Raw genomic sequence first — 12,027 nt, forward strand, 5'->3', positions numbered from 1 at the left:
TTATTAATTATAAGCTTAAGCTGCTAAGATCACAATCAAAAGAGAGGTTAGCCATTAGTTTCATAAATCAATATTCATAAATAATGTGATATGGCAAATTTGGTCATATTGCTAATGATGATGCAAAAATGAATAAAACATATAAGTTCACACTATTCATAAATCAAAAATCCAACAATCCACAAAATCAAACAATTCAAAATGTTGAAACAATATTCATTTTGTTCAAAGTTGTAAAGCTAAACACAAAATCAAGCATCCGGATCGGTAGGAGGAAAACGGGCTCGCATAGCAGCCATTTCATGAGTTAGTTCATTAATACGAGCATTGGTTGCTTCATTGTTTGCACGCATCTCCTGAAGAATCTCTAATTGTTGAGCTCCCATTGTGGATAAATGAGACTCTATAGAGGAAAAACGTGAATCCATTGTAGCATAACGGAAATCAAATGTCTCCATAAAGGATTGAAAATATGGAGGCATTTGAGTCGATTGTTGTGCGTGCTCCTCGGGTTGTTCAGGTTCTTCTTCAGCTTCATCAATATCCCTCATTAATTGTTCAAACTCAGGATCTTTGTCAGCTTCGGGTGGAGCTTGTGAAGAACTAGCTCCCGGAGTAGAAGATCGAACCCATGCACCGGTTTCCTTATTTTTGACCCATCCCGCTCTTGTTAAAGAAATAAGATTGATTTGTTTCTTAAGAGGAAATGAGGCATCTAGACCAACTCGGAGTTCAGCTTTAGAAAAGAGATTACTAAGGATACAACCGTAAACTAGTGAAGAACAGAGTTTCTTATTTGGCACTAGGTTAACGGTTTCAACAATTTCAGCAAAGATAATCTCGTAGAGGTTTATTTTTATATTATTTTCAAAACAGTGCAACCACCAAAGATCTAAAGCTCTAAGAGTTGAATATCGACCCACGGATGGTCGAAACCACCAAGTGATCATGAGATGAAGGAAACGCTCATGGAGATCTAAAACACTTGCACTATCATTTCGTTTATAGCGAGAGCCTAAAACTTGTTTTTCGTTTGATAAACCTTCATTGTCCAAGCCTAAGGCATTGGCTATGTAATCCGGATCAAGATGGAAATATTGACCTAGGAGGTAGGAACGCACTCCTATGGTTTTGGTTTTGTCACGATTTTTGATACAAACGGCATTACAGTAGAAGATACGAACAAGTTGATGATAGACAATGGGTTCAAGTTCGAAAAGTTTATCAAATTTCCATTCGTGCAAGATAGGGAGATATTTAAAGTTAATATCAACCATAGTTTGAAGAGATGGGATACGTTCTTCCCTAATCTTATATGAGTCAAAATATTGGTAAAACCAATAACGATAATCTTTAGGACCCGGTTGATTGAAACAAGAATTTTGGATAGTCAAGTTAGGATCAAGATTTGGGATATGATTTTGAGGAATAGGAGGAGGATTTGTTTGACGACTAGAACGACTAGATGAAGACCTAGCACGTTTAGGATTGGACATGGTTTAGGAAATCGGAATAGAATTGATAACCTGCAATTTTAAAAACAAATGTATGCAATTCAATTAATCCCAAAACTCAAATAGGTCCTCTTCATAACAACAACATAATTTAATCAAAACACAATAATTTGAAAAATAACATTTTTTTTTATTTCAAAAATTTAAAAAAATTTTGAAAAATTCTTGTGTTTTTGATGAAATTAGTTGTAACATCTAGTTTCTAATCCCTAAATAATCAATGCCCAATCACTATTTCAAACTAGAACTAATTGAAACTAATCCTATGTTCAAAAACAATGAAATAGAGAATTTAGAAAAATTTACCTTGAAAGATGAAGATTGAGGGGATTTAGATGTTGTTTGCACGATTTTAATGATTCCAACAGGTTTAGAAGATAATATTTGAAGCGAATTCCGATTAATATCGATGATTTGAGGCAAGAAAGGAGATTTGAGTGTTTGAGGAGGGTGAGAAACGGTTTGAAGAAAATATAAGGGTTTTGGAAATTTTGGGGTGTTCTGCCCGATTTTAACAGAACCCCAGGGGGGTATCGATTCCCCTGTGGGGGGGAATCGGTTCCCCTTCAAAGGGGGAATCGGTTCCCTCAGGGGGGATCGATTCCCTCTGCACCAAAATGCTAAAATCCGATTTTTTTAAGCACAAAATGCTAAATTAATCTTTTCTAGTGGTATTGGCAACTCATATATCAAAAATTAATTATGTTCAAACAATTAAATTAATCTTTAATCGATTTTTTGAACATAAAATTAATTTTCACTAAGAATCACAAACTCCCCCTAACTAATAGCAAGAATGCAATCAAAAATTATTTATAAGCATTTTTCAAGATTTATTAAAAGTGCTAAAATTATTTTAAACACTAAGTGAAGATAGGTTGGTCAAACCTAATTCTCTCCTAAGTGTCCAAAATCTTTCCTTGTCTAAGGGTTTTGTAAAGATATCCGCTAATTGGTGCAAAGTATCAACAAATTCTAGAACTACATCTTCCTTAGTGACATGGTCTCTAATGAAGTGATGTCTTATTTCAATGTGCTTAGTTCTAGAGTGTTGGATGGGATTTTTAGTGAGACAAATAGCACTAGTATTGTCACACTTGATAGGAATGGTACCTACTTCAATTCCATAATCAAAAAGTTGTTGTTTCATCCATAAAACTTGTGCACAGCAACTACCGGCTGAAATGTATTCCGCTTCAGTGGTAGATAATGCAACACAATTTTGTTTCTTTGAAAACCAAAAAATCAACATATTTCCAAGGAATTGACAAGTACCGGAGGTGCTTTTCCTATCTAATTTGCATCCTCCATAATCCGCATCAGAAAAGGCATGCAAGCTAAAGCTAGAGTCTCTAGGATACCAAAGTCCTAAACTAGGAGTGTCCTTAAGGTATCTAAAGATTCTCTTAACAGCTAGTAAATGTGATTCCTTAGGACATGATTGAAATCTAGCACATAAGCAAACACTAAACATAATGTCCGGTCTACTTGCAGTTAGATAAAGCAAAGAGCCAATCATTGACCTATATAATTTAACATCTACACATTTACCTCCTTCATCTAAGTCAAGCTTTGTTGAAGAGCTCATTGGAGTGTTATGAGGTTTCCCATTTTCCAGTCCAAACTTCTTGAGCATATCTTTGACGTACTTAGCTTGATTAATGAAGATGCCATCTTTTCTTTGCTTGATTTGGAGTCCCAAGAAAAATGAGAGCTTCCCCATCATGCTCATCTCAAACTCACTTTGCATTAGCTTAGAAAATTCTTGGCAAAGAACATCATTAGTAGAACCAAATATTATATCATCAACATAAATTTGAACTACTAATAAATCTTTACCTTTTCTCTTTAAAAACAATGTAGTGTCAACCTTTCCTTTTAAAAAATCTTTTTCAATTAAAAAATTTGATAATCTTTCATACCAAGCTCTAGGAGCTTGTTTTAATCCATAAAGAGCTTTTGTCAATTTTAAAACATGATCCGGAAAATTTGAATCTTCAAAACCTGGAGGTTGTTCCACGTACACTTCTTCTTTTATAAAACCATTTAAAAATGCACTTTTAACATCCATTTGATATAATTTAAAATCATTGAAACATGCAAATGCCAATAACATTCTAATTGCTTCCATCCTAGCTACGGGAGCGTATGTTTCATCATAGTCTATGCCTTCTTCTTGAGTATAGCCTTGAGCAACAAGTCTAGCCTTGTTCCTCACTATATTACCACTTTCATCAAGTTTATTTCTAAAAACCCATCTAGTACCTACAGTAGATTTATTACTAGGCCTTTCAACTAATGTCCATACTTTACTTCTCTCAAATTGATTTAATTCTTCTTGCATAGCCATAATCCAATGTTCATCTTTTAATGCTTCTTTGATGTTCTTAGGCTCTATGCATGAAATAAATGCAACATAATTCCAGATATTTCTAAGAGAAGATCGAGTAGTTACCCCTTTTGATGGATCACCTATAATTTCACCATCCTTGACATAGTTGTACTCTCTTGGAAAAGATACTTCCCTTTCTTCAATGGTTGGATTCTCGAGGGGATCATGAGTTTCTTCATCTTTTGTTTCTTCCTTTGATGATGATTCTCCAACGTCATGTCTAACGTCATTTGCTTGTACAATACCTACATCATCATTAACAGAAGAATCCTTCCTTGGAAGGGGATTATCATCGAAAACAACATGTATAGACTCTTCTACAACTAAAGTTCTTTTATTAAATACACGATAAGCTTTAGAATTTAAGGAATAACCCAGAAAAATTCCTTCATCACTTTTAGCATCAAATTTGCCAAGATTTTCTTTACCGTTGTTTAAAACAAAACATTTACATCCAAAAGGATGAAAATAACTAATGTTAGGCTTTTTATTTTTGAGAATTTCATATGGAGTTTTCTTTAAAATTGGCCTAATCATTACTCGATTTACAACATAACAAGCGGTATTTGTGGCTTCCGCCCAAAAATATTTTGGCAAATTATTTTCACAAAGCATGGTTCTAGCCATTTCTTCTAAAGTTCGATTTTTCCTCTCAACAACTCCATTTTGTTGAGGGGTTCTAGGTGCTGAAAAATTATGGCTAATACCATTAGAATTACAAAACTCAATGAATCCAAGATTTTCAAATTCAGTTCCATGATCACTTCTAACACTAGTGATAGAGTAACCTTTTTCATTTTGGATTATTTTTGAAAATGTGATGAAATTTTCTAATGCTTCATCTTTAGTACTTAAGAATAGAACCCAAGTGTATCTAGAATAGTCATCTACCAAGACAAAAGCATATTGTTTTCCTCCCAAGCTAGTAGTTCTAGTTGGCCCAAAAAGATCTAAATGGATCAATTGTAATACTCTACTAGTTGATACATCATTAATAGATTTAAAAGAAACTCGTTTTTGTTTTCCTTTAGCACAAGCATCACAGATTTTATCATTATCAAATTTAAGCTTAGGCAACCCTCTTACTAAGTCTCCTTGAATTAACCGTTGCAAAACACTAATACTAGCATGACCTAGTCTCCTATGCCATAACCAACTATCATGCTCATCCTTAGCAACTAGGCATAAATTAGTCATATCAATAGAATCTAAATGCACCATGTAAATGTTTCCTATTCTATGACCAATAAGCATAATCCGATTAGATGCAATGTCAATAACTTTACAACCATTAATTTCAAATAAGACATTGAATCCTTTATCGCATAATTGACTAATACTCAAAAGATTATTCTTTAATCCATTCACATATAAAACATTCTTAATTTGTATGGAAGAGGTATTACCTATTGTACCAATACCTTCAATGTGACCTTTTGAATTGTCTCCAAAAGTCACTTCTCCTCCATTTTTGGCGTTAAGCTCAATGAACCGGCTTTTGTCTCCGGTCATATGTCTTGAGCATCCACTATCAAGGTACCATGAGTTTGAATTTGTTTCCCGTGCCTTGTAGCAATGCTCCTTTCCCTACAAACATAGATTAATTTTTGATTTTTGGTACCCAAATTCTTTTGGGTCCATATTCATTAGTTTCCAAAATCCTAGTCCCCTTAGGTATCCATTTGTGTAGGATATTTTATCTTTAGTAGTAATGAGTTCTTTAGGAACCCACATACTTCTAATGATTTTTCTATTAGAGGTTCTTTGGGGACCTCTATGATTGTAGTTTCTAAAACTTTTTCTAACAAAGTTGGATTTTGTTCCAACTTTATCAAAAGAAGTTTTAAGATCATCAATTTTCTTTATCAATTGATCTCAATTTTCTTTTGATGTCATTTGATCTTGCAAATCTTTGATTTTACTTTCAAGATCGTTGTTAGTTTTGGATATGAGTTTGTTTTCATTTTTCAATTTTGAAACATCATTTTTATATTTTAAAAACAATTTCTCATAATCCGAAGCCAACCCATTGTACTCCTCAAATAACTCATCATAAGATAAATCATCAAAATCGGATGAGTTAGAGGTTACCTTAGAATCTTCCCCGAATGCCATCAAGCACAAGTTTGCTACTTCTTGTTCCTCTTCATCGGAAATTTCTTCATCGCTCCATGTAGCCACATAAGCCTTGTGCTTATTCTTTTATTGACCCTTTTTCTTCAATTGTGGGCAATCATATTTGACATGCCCCGGCTTTTTGCATTCATAGCAAATGATTGGGTCCTTCTCTTTTGGTTCATTTTTGAGGCCTTCGTTTCGTTTGAATTTTCTTCCTTGGTAAGGTCTCATCATTTTTCTGAACCGTTTGGCAAACAATGCCATTTCCTCGTCATCATCATCATTATTAGAATCACTCTCATCTTTTGTGGATTTGAGAGCAACTCCAATATTTTTTTCTTCTCCTTTTCCTTTGGTGTCTCTTCAACTTTATCAAGGTCCACCTCATCTTCGAGCATCATCTATGAGTGAGGAGTGAACCGATAAGTTCTTCAAGAGTTAAGGACGATAGGTCCTTAGACTCGATGATTGCCGTCTTCTTTGATTGCCATGATTTTGGGAGGGAGTAGACTAACTTCCTCACAAGCTTTTCATTTGAGATGATCTCTCCATATGATTTGAGACCATTGACAATCGTTGAAAATCTATCCGTCATAGCTTTGATGTTTTCATTTGGTTTCATCCTGAAATTTTCATAGCTATGCGTTAGAATACTAATTTTTGATTTCTTTACCTCATCTGTACCTTCATGTGTGACTTGAAGTTTGTCCCATATTTCTTTGGCGGTTGTACACGATGAAACTCTTCCGTATTCATCTGGTCCAAGAGCACAAAAAATAATATGGATGGATTTGGAGTTGAGCTGGAACATTCTTGTCTCTCCTTCACTCCACAACCTTGGATGAGTGAGAGGTTTGATGTATCCTTCTTCTACAGCATTTCATGCTCCCATGTCACTTGCTTGAATGAAGTACATCATTCTATTCTTCCAATAGGCATAGTTAGCTCCATTGAAGAAAGGAGGCTTGTTGATGGGCATCGAATCGAGACCGGAGTCGAAGTTTGAAGCGGAGGCCATTGGTGACTTTAATAATCGATATAACTCTTCCCGAATCGACTCAAGAGGCGATAAAACCTTCAAATGAGTTAGGCTCTGATACCAATTGTTGAGTTAATCGATTGACGAAATCGGCCAAGAGGGGGTGAATTGGCAATTAAAAATTTTATGGAAGCTTTTGCAGAAAATTGAAAGTAATTGCACAACGATTTACAGTGGTTCGACTTTCTCAAATAAAGTCTACGTCCACTACCTTAGCTATCCACACTAAGGATTTTCCAACAAATTCACTAATTTGTTCTTTCTTTTGAGGCCAAAGAGATAACCTTACAATTTCCTCAAGAGTATACCCCAACTCTTGAGAACACTCTTTTTCCCAAAGAGAAGATTACAAATTTGCAAACTTACAAGAAAACCTCACAAGGTAAGATGTTTGCACAATTCTAGAACAAGAAAAGAACACTCAAAGAAAATTACAAATGAGTACAATAAGTGTTCTTTGAAAGCAAAATGAATATTGAATGAAAATTGGCTTGAATTGCACAAACTTTGTGTTTGATGCTTTCTCTCTTGTTTCTCTATGATTTCTTGCTGATCAAGGGCTTCAGAACTTGTTTAAATACACATTGAATCACTTCTGAACGTTGGGGATGATTAGAGAAGATATTATAGCCATTTTAGTGTGAAAACATTTAATAAAATAGCTTGGAGCGTGAGGGGAATCGGTTCCCCCTTGAAGGGAATCGGTACCTAAGTGTAAAATTCAAATATTTTGACCGTTGTACAATGGGGGAATCGGTACCCCCTTGGGGGGGATCGGTTCCCTCCGAGCATACTGGAATTCTCGGAGCAAAACTGTTTAGGGGGGAATCGGTTCCTCCTATGGGGGGAATCGGTTCCCTCCGAGCATTCTGGAAATCTCGGGGCCAAAACCATTTAGGGGGAATCGGTTCCTCCTATGGGGGGGAATCGGTTCCCTCTGAGCAATCTGTACTTTTTGGCTTTGAATTGGTTCGAAATACTTTGTAAGATTATTTTGAAATTGTTTTATGATTAAAACTTAATTTTACACTTAAGTAAGGATTAAAAATGATTTTTGAAATATTTGGAGTAATGTTTTGATATTCGAATAGTTATATCGAATATACTTAGAAAATCATTTGGAAAATCTTAAAATCCATTTAACTTAATTTGTTATATCGAAATATCAAAATGTTTCAACAGAAACCCTTAGAGGATCCTGTTGTGAAAGATTTGAATGGGATTATGAATAATGTAGATGATACAATGGAAACAAATGACCAGAACTTTGCCAGGGAATGTGGAAATTCGATAAATCTCCAAAAATCGGGTATGACCCCAGAAGATGAGACAAAGATCAAGTTGAAGAGAAGCATAGAAGAAATTTCAGTACCATTGAAGAAAACTAAACAAAGCAAATATCTAGATTGTCAATCACAAGGTCTTCAAGAAAGCAAAGAAAATAATTATAATGTGACAGTGATGTCAGGGGAAATTCTACCCAAGTTTCCTTCAGTTTCATGCAGCAAGTTATATCCTGAGTTACTCAAAGCCCATCTTATTGGCCCATGTCAGGCTAAGCCTTGGTTGCCTCCTTACCCGAGATGGTATAATGAGAAAGTTTTTTGTGAATATCATGCTAGAATCCGAGGACACTCCATCGAGAATTGCGGTAACTTCAAAAGATAAGTTCAAGACCTTTTGGTTCATAAAATCATAAGAGTGGATGTTAACAGTAAATCCATTTTGATCAAACAATCGGGATTTAAACCCCAAAATAAAGTTAACACGATCAAGGCAAATGAAGATCATACAACAGAAGATATTGAAAAGAAAAAAGGCAAAATTAAGGAATATGAAGTATATATGACATATTCAACTCCTGATACTTCTCTGATACTAAAGAATGAGAAAGAAATGAAAATACAGGTAATTCGAGGTTGGCCCACCGGTTTAAGAATAAATAGGAAAAATATAACTATGAAGAAACCTCAAACATTTGTATCAGATATTCTGAGGACAAGTGAAGCAGTGGGTAATATAAAAAGTCTGGTAAATACTACTCCAATCACAGTTGCAAGATGCATTCAGAATCAGAACAAAACTTTCATCACCAAAGGAAGTTTTTCTGAATATAAAATTGAACCCAATTTCCACTCGGGGAAGAAGATGATGATGATAGAGACTGATCAGGAAGAAGCAAAGATTTGTGCATTTGAGGGTTTATCCAAAGAAGTTGACACAAAAGATGATCAAGAAATGGGGGGCAAATGAGGACAAAAACCTTAGTCCTATTACACACCTAACATTATAATGAGGCATGATAGATAAACAAGTGGAAGTTGATATCTACCACTGTAGTACTTTTCTACTTTCAGCATCTTGTTTGAACTTGTTTTCTTGTTCCTTTCTGTGCTTTTGTACAATAAATAAACATGTGTTACTTTTATGGTTATGAGCAAAGAATTAAGTTTTAACCTTGAAATTCTTGAGTATCAAGTAGATTAAATATTCTTTTAATTTTTCAAGAGTTATAGATCTTTGGCAAGTGGTAAAATTATATCTTCCATATCCCATCCAACGCCAATTACTTGATCCTTACAAAACCAAATCCTGACACTATGATTATATGAGATTCTGAAGAAATGTCTCTACCTATTTTTGAGAGACCAACTCCAGACGTTTACTGGTTTATGATACTACCTTCCACCACATCCACGACTTCATAAGTCACACTTTTGTCCTTCCAAATACAAAACCATCATAAACCAAATAACCTCAAAAGAACCAAACTTTCAATTATCCGTAGATTTTCCTGCAAGAAGAGACGAGATAAGGCATCGTGGATCAATTTATTGAAGATAATTTCGAGTGATTGGGGCATACTCAAAGAAGAAAAATGGATTGATTTAAATAAATATATCATGCATTAATTACATTATTTTCATGTAAATGAAAGTTAATCTTGAATATTCATCCCCCTGGAGATACATCTTTTCACAAAGACTTCTATATATGAGACGACTGAACTTTGTGCACAGTTTAAGCATGCAAACTCATTGACATATCGCCCAAAGATGAATGAGGCAATTGAAGGAGCAAATAAGAACATTAAGATGATCATTACAAAGATCACTAAAACTTACAATGATTGGCATGAGAAGTTACCTTTTGCCTTATATATATATCGAAATACTGTTCGAACATCACTGGGGCAACACCTTATTGTTCAGTCTTACCAATTTGAGATACCATCACTTTGTATCTTAAAGGAGCTAAAATTAGAGGAGGCTGAAGGGATCTAAGCTCGACATATGCATCAGAAACGGATGATGAAAGACCACATCCAAGAGAGTTCCAAGAGGGTGATCTAGTGTTTAAAAAAAAATCTTGCCTATACATAAAGATTTCCGTGAGAAATGGATGTCTAATTGGGAATGGTCAAATATTGTAAAAAATAGGCATTTTCTGGAGGAGCATTGATTTTGGCAGAAATGAATGGGAAAGTTCTGAGAAACCAAATAAACTCAGATTCTGTCAAGAAATATTATACTTGAAAAAAAAGAAAAAAGGAAAAATTGAACCAAGATGGGTGACTCATAGAGCCTCAAGTTACAAGATTGATCAAGTACAATTAATTCAAAGATTCATATTCAACAAGAAGCGTAAGAAATACTGGAATTAAATGAATCTCATGAGAAAAATCCCCAGCAAAGCAGATCCAAGTCAAGCAAAACAAGATTGAAGGCATCTAATTAAAAGAGTATCTTCAGAATTCATTGCGCCTCTCAAGATTGATTTTTATTTGCAAAAATTGGTTTTTAAAATCTTTAATGCATGATATGAAAAATGATAAAAGGGGGGTTCAAGATGTAAATTTGAATAACATCTTGAAACCAAAGGAGGATTCGAGTTGAAAACTTGAAAAGGCGGCTCGAATATTAAATGGTGCAACAACGACATAAGAGACGATCTTAAGCTCTTAATGAAGCACCACACATCCCAAAGATGTTCCTGAGAGTCAGACACAAGCAATATCTTTACGAGATGAGCATAACAATGATAAGTATCTCTACGAGATGAGCATAACAATCATTTCTTCAAGATAGTGGAATCTCAAAGAAGACATATATGCTGGACTAACCTGAGAGACCTTACTTTACCAGAATCAATTTACACCTTAAATCAGTCAATAGTTTTGACACTTGCCATAGAACTATGATTTTTGAATGATTTAAAAGAGTAGTTGATTTATTTGATATTTATTAATTTCATGTCTTATGATTTAATTCTATTGTGAACCTGAAAAGGGCAATACTTTACAAAATTATGTCATTCTTTGATAAAGAAAGGAGAAAAACATTTTCAAACAGGACAGTCTCAAATGAGGAAGGTCCTTGAAGCAAGTTGTTGCCTATTCTACCTCTATTGAAGAGAAAGAATAAGTCAGACCAAAATGATGAAGCACTCTTAAAATCAAGTGATCTTAGAAGCCAGAAAGTTTGGAGAATTGAACTTATGATGCTCTCCTGTGACATTATCAGCAACTTATCAAGAATGATTATCTTGTTCTAAAGGGAGATACTAAAAGCCCATTTCAACTAAACCTTTCCATGGTTTGGGAAGTGTGGGATATGTCAATACATGTCTTGAAGCAACAGAAGATACAATCACTATAGCAGTCATTGCAAGGAAATGCACCAACAAAAATCTTCTAGTTTATCCTGATGATGTTTATGTCTTCCGGTAAGGTTGTTACACTGGATACCACTGACAACAAGATCAAATTCGATAAATCTACTCATCAATTGCTCCAATTGATGACCATTCAGTTCTTGCACATTTGCTTTCAAAGGTATGCTGAGCTGGTAAAGGACAACTTCTGCATCACTGATCCTAGAGAAAAGAGACAGGACATTGATACCACCAGGAAGCATGTCTCTATACAGATCCTCGTGTATGGTTTTTAGGGAAATCTAGAAGCA

The sequence above is a fragment of the Hibiscus syriacus genome, unplaced genomic scaffold, assembly GCF_006381635.1.
Source record: "Hibiscus syriacus cultivar Baekdansim isolate YM2019G1 unplaced genomic scaffold, ASM638163v2 tig00111309_pilon, whole genome shotgun sequence".
Taxonomy (NCBI): Eukaryota; Viridiplantae; Streptophyta; class Magnoliopsida; order Malvales; family Malvaceae; genus Hibiscus; species Hibiscus syriacus.